General features: G+C 30.7%; 1 protein-coding gene across 2 annotated transcripts in view; it reads right to left on the minus strand.

Moving 5' to 3' along the window:
• The window catches only part of LOC128677538 (uncharacterized), a 59738-nt gene that overhangs the window by 20456 nt on the left and 25915 nt on the right, over nt 1–13367 (minus strand). Inside the window, exon 1 of one of the 2 annotated variants that reach the window (XM_053758463.1) lies at nt 9154–9388. The exons of the other annotated variant lie outside the window; for it this stretch is intronic. The gene's annotated coding sequence lies outside the window, so the exon portion shown is untranslated. Of the gene's footprint in view, nt 1–9153; nt 9389–13367 lie in introns of those variants that run through there. 2 annotated transcript variants of the gene reach the window in all.

The following is a 13367-nucleotide window of genomic DNA, read 5'->3' on the forward strand; positions in this document are numbered from 1 at the left end:
TATTGGTCCACTCATTTTTTAAGTAGTGCAATAAAGTTTTAATAAAAAGTAAGGGATTTTACTACATCCCACTAATATTATGAATGCGAAAGTTTGTGAGGATATATATATGTGTATGTTTGTTACTATATCACGCAAAATCTACTGAACGTATTATTATGGAACGAGGTAGGTACACGGATAAAATATAATCTGGAATAATACTTAGGGTACTTTGTGGGTACTTTTTAACCCGAAATTTCCAGGGAAGCAAAGTAATAATTTTAACGAAGTAAGATTGAATATGTTAAAGTTCTGTAGTCATATCTACTTAATAACTTAGCAAATACTTAATAATATTAATAAAAAATAACTGTATACAGATTATAAATTCGTATTTTATTCGTGTAGTATTTACTGAATTAGAACCTGTTTCAAATAACAGTTGGTGAAAGATTGGATTATGTTCTGAGCATGGATTTAATTAATTCCATGGTTCTGAGTGAATTTCGACTTTAATGTGGTAGGGACCATAGATATTTATTAGCAAAAATTCAAATTACATTAGTTTTATTATGACAGAGATTTGTCTGGAGATTAAACATAGAGAATTTATTTTATTGCAAAATATATAAGCCAAACTAATAACCTCAGTCTAACTCAGAATATTAAGAGATATTTCTCTATATCGATTCGAATAGATCCGATCTTCTTCTATTTCTTGACCATTTTCCCTCTCATGTCGAGTCGGCAGAATAAGTTAACTCTTTCTTTTACCATTTCACTTAAGACCCCTTTCTTATTCATACTTCCAATAATGCAATCCTTCCACCTATTCTTTGGTTCTTTTAACGCCCTTTAGCATTAAGGAATAGATATCCGATACCTATATCGGATCTTATATCTTAAATACTTACTGCTCCGATTTTAATTTTTTTTATACTCAAATTTCTAAGGAATGTGTAAAATTCATATATATACACAGGGTTACTGGTATTAGGTACATTGAGACTAACATCTTTTGTTCTATGACTTTTTTCTAAACATAATAAATACAAAAATTTTCCTTTTTTTAGTTTTAACGTCGTTTCTATAAACGTTAACTCTGTGTGCGATTCGGCTACATAACGCTACTGTACTGTCTCGTGTTGCTTGGGTATTACATAGAGTTAATATGTGTAGAATCACAAAGTAGAATGTATTTTTTTATATAAAAAACTACGAATCACGAAAAGTCGCAGAATAAAAGTTGCTTGTTTTGGTGCACCCAAGTAGTCGTTTGATACCAGTAACCCTGTATATATAAATATATATTTTCACTTGGTAACCTAAGACCTTTACATAAATCAGTTTACCGTTTAAGATGACCACACTCATAAATATAAGTTTCAAATAACACACATGAGAAAAAGTTAATATTTATGACTTGAGTGACACTACTGTATGTTATTGCATAAATTAATTTAAAATAGAATCCCCGTTTGATAAATTAAAACACAGCTTTCAAAATATGAAAGCAGTTATATTCAAATAAATTTGTATCTACTTTACCTATTAAGTATTTTGTGGTGTTTATACACCGTATTATTATTAATGACTCGTTTGTAAAAATATTAATCATTAAATTAATTACACAATACTGTACAACGGGTGACGAGATGGATGGTATAGAATCTTGGGATACTATGACAATAAAATTGAAAGTAACAAAATAAATATCAACTAAATATTTTGTAAAGACCAACAAGCAACATCCCTAACTTATATAGTGCAGTGGAAATAAATTGTATAAAAATTGCGAATTTTTTTTTATTGCGAAAACAATCAAACTCACATAATTATCATAACATAATCTTGTACACTTTCTTCTAGTAATTTAGATAAAAGACCGGTAAAATTAACGTTGAAACGAATTATAAAAACAATGAATATAATTTAATTACAATTAAACAAACGAGCATTGTTTTCAATTACTATCCAATTTGCTGAGTCAAGGGAGCGCGAGGTTAAAATATCTTAATGTACGATTTAAAAAATAATTTAAAAATGCACTCCATTGTAAGCAAAGAGAACTTATCGGAGATTCCTCTGGATAGGTAGGTCTGTATGAGGTATATAACACGACGGGGGAGACCGTTGCCCAGCAGTGGGACAAAAGAGAAAAATAGGGACCAATACTGTGACTATTACAGTTTCTTCTCTGCTTGTAGTTGTATTTTTAAAATTGTATTATGTAAATATGTATGTTATATTGTAAATTAAGAAGTGAAAAAATGCCTGTTACGGTCTAATTGTATTCCATATAAATAATGTTCGATGTTACTATACAGTCACACTGGCCATGAAAAAAATATATTTTTCACAATAAAGATGTTTTCATGTTGATTTCACCTTGTGAAGCTTTTTAATTGCACATCCGAAATAAGTACAAACTACTTAACAAATGTTACTGTTGGGAAATACTTTATTCAAAAAAGATGGTCTACCTTTCACAAAACACAGTCATCTGAAATCTTGATTGTTTATTAAAAAATGTAATTGCCCTCGATACCTACATTTAATTTCAACATATCACATGTTTAAAATTTTATAAATTGTGTCCTTTTTATATATTTTATTTATATAATATCTGTTTGTGTATACTTTTTGTACATGTAGGTACGTACACTAACAACTTTGTTAAATTACTGAAAATAAAAATACACATAACGCATAATAAGGAAGTGAATATCTCTTGGTATGTGTACATAGCAGCGATGGTCGTTCCGAAATGCCTGTCTATACATTTTAGCTTTGTGACATGTTATGTGATTTCAAACGTTAAAAAATGCCTGTGAAGATCTTAAGTAATTTCTGAAAAAAGCTTTGAAATTATGGGCATTTAATATTAAACTGACAGGACCTTAAAACTTTAAAATCTTGTGTTCCATTGAGAGATGGCATTGCAAAAACTTTTATAACCCGTCTCTGGTTGGTCGGCTACCTGTATTCTGAAAGTTGGTGAAAGATACAGACATTAAAAGCAATTCGCTAAGTTATACTTGCATACTTTCGACTAGGCAGGTTTTGGTATAATAAAACCCTTATAGCAAACCTAAGGTTAAGTACTAATATAATATCCCATAAAGGTTTTTATTTACAAATTAGTATTAATACAAGTTTCAAACAGCTACTTGGCAATTAAATTCATACTGCCTATAATTATACAGAAACACCAACAGAGTCCTAACTTTCTGAAATAAATATCTCTATGTTTTAAGAAAAGAATCTAAAATGAATAAATAGTAAAGTGACTTCTATAAATTATTATATATTTAATTACTTATACATATACATATTACTTATATATATACATATTACGGGCCCATTATAAGATTTTTAATTACACTTAATTTATTCCTGAACAAAATAATTTGAATCATAATTAATAAATAAGAAATAATTTCATCATCAAACCAAGAGCGAAGAAGCTAAAACATGGATAGTATATCACCCAGAATAGCATAAAGAGTAATTTTAGCCTGATATTCCTACGAAAGCGAAGCCCCAGGACACAGCTAGTTGTTACTAAAAGATATTCTAAATTTTTAATAATAAAATTCGGTGTCGCGCCCCTATTTTGAGCTCTATTAATAATATTTCGCAATCTAGGAAACATTCGGAGATTATGCATGCAGATTTTTATATTACTTATTGGTTATGTATGTGTGTCCGTCACAACTAAAGTTTCCGTGTTTGCAGGCAAATCAGCTGATTGCATAAGACGTGGACGTGAGCTTAACAACAGAATTATCTTCTGGACCGGTTGTAATTCTACATTACTGTTATCTATTCCCGCTAAGGTAGTGGTTCTCAAATAATCTATAATTATTATATATGCGAAATATATTAAAATTTTATACCTTAATCAAGCTGAAGAAAATTCTTTGATTTTTGGTATCTACTTAAAAGGGCAGAAAATGAAATTTTATTTGTGGACATAACTAGGTATGCAGCTAATGTTTGCTGTATTATGTTAATACATTGAAAACATCAAAATTTTATGATCTACAGGCGTGTACAACTTCATATACAACTACAACTACAAGTTTATTTGTTAGACAAATTAAGAAAACCCCGACTTTCTATTATATTTCGCTACAACTTTTGAACGGCTAAACCCAATCGTTTTAGCCGTTCAAAAGTTGTAGCTAACATATCTGAGAACCACCGCATAAAAATTGGCTATTAAACAAAGAGAACCGCATCCAAATCGGTTCATCCGTTGTTGAGCTACGGTGCCACGTACATAGACTTACAGACAGAAACACTTAGCGGTCAAACTTATAACACTCCTCTTTTTGCGTCGGAGGTCAACAAACAAAAATAAAATAAAAGGTCTGCATAAAAATAAAATTGGATCATTTGTCAGTTTGAGAAGCACTGTATTTTCAAAGAAATAACCAGGTGCTCCTTGAGCTTTGGATAGTTACATAGATCTACAGATATAACTTTGGATAAAAGTAAATACGCTACTGATGATGCTCGACTTAAAAGTATCCACTTTTAAGTCGTTTTCTTATGAGTTCAGTGTAAGCCTAGTAAGGAAGATAAGCGTTTCTATCGAATTGCCCGCAATAGCTAATCTTGTCATAAAAATTTTCGACTCAAAAGCTTAAGCATGAAAAAAAACAGACTATCGAAATAATTACTATAACTTCAAGTATTTATAATTTTGTAACAAAATAAGCAACATGCAGTTGCAATCAAATACGAGGCTATAACAGTTTCGGATGTGAATTCAGTTCCGTATAATGTCTACGTTTCGACAAATTAAAAAAATGTGATAAAAATTAGAAACATCTGCATACGGTGTCAATTATCGCATAATTCTGGAGATATATTCGTTTCTATTTTAATTCCGTAAACTATGTTAAAATTTACATGTGTAATTCGCTTCGATTTGAAAACGTGGGGCAATCATATGCAATATTTTTATGATTACCATAAGATTATATTACTTTCGTTTTGCCGAATCATCTGCCTAAGCAACGTTTTTGGTGTCGAATATGATTTAATGAGTTACTGATCTCAATGCGGTAGCCCTGTCACATACAAAATTAGATATGCAAACTGATTTCTTATATATTGATTTATGAGCATATAATATGTATTAAGTTTATCTCTGAAGTTCCGCCTTTAATCTCAATATTTGATTTCTCCACTTATATCTGAAATGAATTTATATCCTGATTAATATTTGCAATTTTGAGTGAAAGATATTTCATCTTAAAAAATATAATAAGTTCCCCATGAACTTCTTCATATAGAAGAACCTCAGTACCTATAATAAAATAATAACCAGGCTCAGTATCTACAACACACCTATTAAAATGTCATAGGTAGTTAAATTACTAACGCCATAAAATTAAATTTATTAACTAAACATATACTTACTTACATGCTATGATGCATGCATGCAAGAAGTGGTTGAGGTGAACAACAGAAAAAAATTAAAGGACTTGTAACATTTTTCGATGGATGAGATCAGAAAGTGGTTATGAAAATATATATATGTTTTATATATATATATATATACAATGTATGTCGTGGTATCATCATATCTATGTGTAATCTACTTGAATTGATGCGTGACCTGCTAGATAAACATTGGAATTCTCATGGGAGTAACGACAAAAATACCATCCTCACGTTTCGAACGCGTCTCAATAATAAGAAAATCGTAGCCCACAGCATCTCGCAGTTGTTAACTTAATTCGAAATATCTTATTTTATGGCCACCATGCCATCTTAATCCGAAAGACAGACTTTGACTCAACGTTACCTATATAATTTCCATATATTCTATAAATTCTGATATAAAAATAATTCTGATAGGATCATTTGAACGCATCAATATTATTTAATTTTAAAATAATTCAACGAAATATCGATATAGATCGATATAGAATATTATAATTGTGTCTACCGTAGACACAATTATAATATTCTATACAGACAGTACCTACTGGCCTAACCATTGATAATGAATGAATTCGTCAATTTATTTTTCTTAGCCTAATTATCCACAATTTTATTTTCCCATTATCAATATAGACCGCCTGAAAGTAAAGAAAATAGTCTCTCTTCCTAAAGGCTGCTGTGTATGTCTATACTGATAAGTTGATAAGTACATATATTTATATAATTTGATGGACAGATATGTTAGGTCATCTGCAACAAATTCAGACTTCAAAGCAGACATAACCCAATGATAGCTCTCAAGAAAGCCATAGGTTTTAGTAACGGATCTTCAGCAATGTGGATGCGACTTTATCAAAGATTATGTTTATAAAACCACAATAGGCTAAATAAAATTAAAGCCTTTTTCTATCCCGAAATCCCAACGATGGCCCAGTATAGCCCAGGGCGAAGCTAGTTTGACATTCATTCTACATTAATTCTAACAACTATATTAATTTCACTTAACAATGTAAAGAGTTCATTACATTGTTAGATTAATAGTTAAATATAGTTTATTTCTGACTGCGCGTAAAGATACTGTTAGAGATTGAACGTAAAATTTATTAATAATTTATGATTCATAAAAGTGATGTCAAAGGTTGATTGATGTCAATCGCAAAGAAACACTATATAATCAGGTTTAAAACAATGATTTACAAAAAAATTACGACATGACATATAAGGTGGAAAAACTTTATCCCCTTTCACAAGAGTTAACTGCTGTTAATTATGTACTAAGCATCAATCAACGTTAATTAGTGCTTTAAAATTTAAATTTGTTTACTACACAGATACTGTTTTATTGTAGACTGAGTCTTGTAGTCTCAATGGGTATTTAAATCCCACGCTACTACTTTTCATAACTGAAAAATAATAATTGACCATGATTATATGCTTGGACTATACTCAAATATACCCAAATTGCCATTTTTTTACTTTAATTTCGCTGAAGACTATGACGTCAAATTATTTAAAAGTTAAATCATAAACTTCGAATACGTTATTTTGTAAATATGGATGAGCCTACAAGGTTTTATCGAAAAGGTTAATTGATGAATACTCTCCGAGACGTAAAAATTAGATCGAAGTTTTCGAAGGTTAAATTTAAATTTTATATAAATTGATTCACAAGTTAAGGTAACAAGTAGGTAGACATGGTCTTGGTTTCGAATAAAATATAAACCAAATATACTTTTAAGTCTGGGTGATGAAATTGCACTTTTCCAGTTTTAAGAGCAAGGGGGCTGAGTGGTGAAGGTGCGCCGCCTGTAAACCGAATAAGGCTCCAGATTCAAATCCAACTCGTGAGTTTATAAACCAATATAAATCAAAGAATAACTGAAATTTTACTTCGATTCCTTTTAAGAACTGAAATAGACGCGTGCGAAGTCGCGAGCAAATAAAGTATACCAATAAAAATCATGTACCTAGTATGGTTTGTCGTCTGGTATGTGAAATGGAGATGTCAATGGCGAACAACTCTATTAATATTGCCCAGGAAAACGTTGAATGTGAGATTTTGAAACTCTATTAGTAAACAAATTTAGAGTACCTATAACTCTGGAACCTAAAAGAAATTTATAGTGTGGTGACTTTTTATAATTTTTGTAAACATTTATTTGATGTTATTGATCTCAAAAATAAAGTAATTTTTTTTAAGACCTATTCTCACAACGAAAGTAGTCATTGATAATAAAGAAAATGCGAAAAAACTTGGCTTATAGGTATGCATATACATAAAATGTTCGGTTATATTTTTGGAATATATTTCTTATAACCGTAAAAGGCTGGATTAGTATTTCAATATACAACTAGTTTCAATATAAAATTAACATGATATAATGCTTTGACTATTAACACTAATAATATTTGACAAACTTAGATTTTACGAGAGTGGGAAGAATTAAGAAAGAACTGTTGTGAAATTATCATTGCGGTGTTATCTAGACAATCATCCATCAAAAAGAAATATGTACATGTTACACACGCAAGAAAACTGTATTTCACTAAATGATAAAGGATATCCACTACACTGCTAAAATCCTTGGTCGGTGACTGCGCTCCGGGGCTCCACTCATGCTAAAATAATAAATGTCATCGCAGGCGCATCCTAACATTATTGCACTTTCTACGCCTTCATCCACTGTGGTAAATAAACTTACCTAACCAGTTACAAGAGAAGATTTTTCTGTCACTATTTGGTAATTCGTTGTGAAATAAGACTTTTTTTTTCAATTTTGGTATTTTTTTTACCCGTACTTATTCAGTATTTTTTATGTCACACAATATAGATGTTATAATATTAACAAGAAGTTAGAATTCTTATGAATAGTGATATAAAATGTTTCAATATTGTTTTATATATACTAATAATATACCTATATTGACCTTACCTAAGATAATTTTTGTCACTTTAATAAGTTATTTTATGATGCAAATGCAGTTTTGGATTCGTTTTACTGGACTATAAAATACATTTATGTGAATCTTCGTTCATAAAGACAAGCCCTATTATAAATCAAATTAGTTTTATTTAATGTTGGTACTAAACATGGTAAACATTTTATAGTGTTAATTACTATCGCAAAAGTTACAACTTACGTGTAAAATATCTCTTATGCTAATGATTATGTAGCTAAGTATTCGATCTTTATCAAATTCAATGAACTATTAGGAATACAGATTTACTGGTATAGTCTATATTGGGAAGAAACTTTTCTGTATTTGGGCGGGTAAAACTACTTGGTAAGAGTACTGGCAATAATATCCGCCTACATAAACCCATATATAGTAATATTCTGTAACTATCTTCATAAAAGTGTGGGAGTATGTAAAATGTATGTATATGTTTCATTACCTACACCTCGAAACCTTACTTAAACTTATCCATGTAAATTTTAATTGCAGTAAGGATGATTTCATAGTAAGTAAGTACTTAAAATGTTGTATACTTAATTGGATTATTAATATTTAAGTTAATCAAAATATATCGAAATAGCTAACTACAACTCTATCCTGAAAAATGTATGCAGTATTTGGTGTCATCAAGGAGTGTAGTGTAACATTATATTCATTGGAAAATATTATCTTTCATGGATCAATTCTACCATCTACAATACAAATAACCATGTTTGAAAGTTATATATATATATAAGTTTATTTAAAACTTACCGGCAATTTTCAGGGAATCCCATTATTCCGTCCGTATAAACTTCAAGTGGGTAGGTAGGTAATAAAAATATCCATTGGCACTCAAAAAAAATCCATACACATCACTTTTTTCAGTCCCAATGTCCTGAACTGTCAAAATTTCCCGCGCGATTTTCGCGTAGCCTATGGCGCGGTCATCGGTCGTACTCGATTGGCGTTCGAAGAACAAGTGTAGCGCGCGCATAGAACCACCACAACACTACCCGACCCCGTACGTATCGTACTGTTCAATACCGGAACGATTTGACCACAAGAAAACAGGGTCAGTGGTGCTGTATTAAAAAATCTGTTATACCTAATTTATGCTAGCAAAGATCACAAAAATGGGTCCAGCTGATTTTTTATATTTTAATTTCGTTGTGGTTTTGGGTGCGCTCCGTATGCTTTCGATAATGAACGTGTAAAGATTTATGTATCTAACTAAATACATAAATCCTCACACGTTCATTAATATGGTTTCGAGAAAGTACCAATATTGCGTGAAATAACTTTAAAGTCTTAAGTTTTTTTATTTGAATTTTAATAAATAACTTTAAATAACTAATCAATAGTTCGTTTCTATTGGCAAATAACAAAGATATTGAAACTTATTGAATTTGCAATAAATTGCGATGGTTTATGTGTTGTTGACGTAAATATAGTGTAAATTATCTGTTTTTATTATACGACTGAATGCCGAGTTTATTTTACGATGTGCAACATCAAGTTTACTTTCATCATAATCATTCATCAAAGTAATTTTGATCTTTTATTTGCATTTTACTACCTCGGATAAAATACAAAATGAAACTTTTATTACAAAATTGCTAAATAAATAAATTCTCGCAATTTCTCTGAGCTCCTTCTAGAAAATAATAACACATTGGAAAATAACTAAATTAACTGGAAAATAAATCAATTAATGACTGGAAATACAGAGTTATTCCTAAAACACTTAGTAATAATGCAAGCTTGGATCGACAATACCATATGATCTAAACTGCAATGTTGTTTTGTTGATTGCAGAACTAGAATAAGCAGTAAGTATATATATACCTATATATATTTTATAGTATAGTGGGCAAAACTAATATTATGAATGCGAAAGTAAGTTTGTTTGTCTGTTGCCTCTCCACGCTCTATGTATCTATATTAAAGCGGGCGTAGCCAGTCAAGTATAAACTCGTAGGTTAGAACAAACGTTGTTGTTTATGATATCAGCTAAGTATCTAATACTTATAAGACTAACCCTGTTTAAGCGAACCAAAACCTACCAGACTATTTTGTTGTCATTCATCTCTTGAAAGAATCAAATAAAACGGTAAATACTTGTAGTAATGTGATGCTTGTAATACCTGTTCGACATGATAAAAAAGTTAACGAGTTTTACGTAACAGACAGACTGCGGCTTAACTGCAAGGCACACTTAGATTTGAAATCAAAATGACATTTTAGTAGTTAACGTGTGATATTGACCCACATGTAGCATCGTAGGAGAAGTTTAATAAAGGTGTGTGTAGATTGAGAATAAGCCAAATAAGAAAAAGATATGTAGGTATAAATCCAATATGATCATTGCAAGCACTATTGAACTTATTTTAAGAAAATTCATCAATCAACAAATCAACTCGAGCGTCAATCAATTTTTAAATTCTGATTATATACGTTCTATCAATATTACCTATTGAAATAAAATCATTTTGACATGTAAGTTAGATTTTCGCTTCTATTTGGGAAATTAACGGTCTAAAAAATATTTGTTTTTGATAATGTAATTTAAAAGCTATGGTGCTAATGTGTAGCTAATGCGAAAGTTCAAGTTATGGCCGATGCCCACCAACTGCGGGCGCGTAATCTTTTTGGTAAATGGCCGAGTAGCCTAAGACCTAAGACTGTAATGTGGAATTGTGGCTAGTGTATGTACACTATTAGCATAATTCCATACATAAAAGTTTAAATAAAGTCAGTGTGCATCAGCCTTAATGTACACCGATTTGGCGTTTACCAAGCTCTGTTTATGGTCCATTTGCTTATTCTTATTTAATTGAGCTTAATTTCTTGCACCCGACAGCATTTTTGTGTTGACTTTTCAAGTAAGTGTTGCATAATAAAAGCTATATAGACTAAGAAAGGAAAGCCGTGAACAGAAAGCTAATGTACCTACATCATTATCAGAGAATCAGCATTGACATACAACGTGGCAATGCTGCCAGGCTTATTGGCATTACGATACGATGAGCATTTTCTAAAATTTAATGTTGTGTATTTTTATTTTTAATTGAATTATTTTTGTGTTGTTTTCTTTTATACTGACCTAAAAGTGTGTATATTAATTAATACACGTATTAAACCAAGAAACTGTAAATGTGGCCACATCACCTGCTCGTAACATAGAAAAAAAATCCTATTGTCAATTAACTTATTTTTTCTTAATTACTCACTTTCCGGCCGAAAATCGAAGATATTTTATTTTTTTAAAGTGCACTATAATCGTTTGACCATATTATTTTGTAATTTCAAGAATATTATCAAGCTTTTAAACGTAAGTAGTATTATTGAATAACATCGCTATTACTTTAACGTTAAGCCAAAGTGAAAGATTAGTGATAGAATAAAACAACTACAACCAACCTATTACCCATATGTTATTATGTCAGAGTAGCGATCTAGATTACATGACATAACAATCGAGTTTAATCGATTTGCTAATATGACGGATCGAGTGCAAAGTGAAGGTCCACTGGACGCTGGCTGATTATTCAATGTAATCACAATTTTTATTAAATAATAAGTATCAAAAGTATTAGTAGCAAACATCAACAAAATCACGACTTACTAACGCTACTCCTGCATCTAAACCAAGTAAAATAAATAATAGTTCTTCAGTACCTTTGTACTTAGTTTCCTGTTTGTAAGTATTTTGTTTACACTGTTATCTTGTGTATGTATATGAATAAATAAATATTAAAAATGAATTAGACTGTGTTAGGAGAAGAACTTTTATGGACTCTATTATTGCGCTTTGCTTCGAGTCGCGCAAATTACGCCGTGTGTGCTGCCTAACATTTGCACCCTTGATGTGTATTACATACATCTTCATAAGTTTTCGGAAAAGCCCTAGCTTCTAGCTTTTCCGTCCGTCATTCGGCGTTGTTGTCGGTCGAGCTGCCTCCATTTCCATCTATCGGTCATTTTAGCTCCCTATACGACACGACTCTTTTTTTTTCTATTGATCCATGAATGTCATGTGGTTATCCTTTCCCTGTCCGAGCTTCGACTTTTTCTTGAATCTAGATTACATTACATACATAGTCGTGTCATATTAAGCGGCCAAATATCTTTTGTCATCTAGTATCTATTGCTAGCTGTAACTAGGTGTGTATTTCTTTTTGGTCATACGCAGTACTTCCTCGTGATCATATCCAACACTTTAAATAAAATTACTTAATATCAAGAAATATATATTTCTTTCTCTTGTATGACCTATTGGTCATTGACTTTTGATCCATTTATAATAGATGCTTCTCATTACTTATAGGAATAGGGAGTTTTTGTTATTCTCCGCTACGATGCGCATGACTTTAATGAAATTATTACTTACTGCACTGTACTTACAATAAACGTAAGAAAAAAATGGTTGCTTATGTAATATTGTGTTTAAAGAATCTTATAGGTACATACTATTAATATTTTTTTATATGATCCGTTCAATTTGGGGGCTTCTTACTGTTTGTAATTATTTATAACAATAAAACTGTATTAATTCATATTACAATATCACTATAATATAGGATCTCATAGCACAAGTCTCGAACTTACTAACTCAATCTGTGCATGTGATTTGTGCCTATCTGTATATTTATTAAGAAAAGTAAATGGTAGATCAGACAGACTAAATTTAACATATTATTCACATATAAATACATGTTCCTCAGCAGCTAATAAATAATTACTTTAATAGCTCATTATGTTAAGAACTATTACTAGCAATTACCAAGAAAAATAATTATGCCTCTTACAAACTGTCGAACTACCTGATTTCAATGATTAATTTTTATTACCCGTTTGATTAATCGTAAAGGTACCGAAAATTAGACTTTAGGGAAAGTACTTGACCTTGCTTATTGATGATTTTGAAGAAGGTTACGAAAGTCGATTATGTATCTGTTTTAAAAGTGAAAAAGCATTCCGATAGA

The sequence above is a fragment of the Plodia interpunctella genome, chromosome 18 (genome assembly GCF_027563975.2).
Source record: "Plodia interpunctella isolate USDA-ARS_2022_Savannah chromosome 18, ilPloInte3.2, whole genome shotgun sequence".
NCBI lineage: Eukaryota > Metazoa > Arthropoda > Insecta > Lepidoptera > Pyralidae > Plodia > Plodia interpunctella.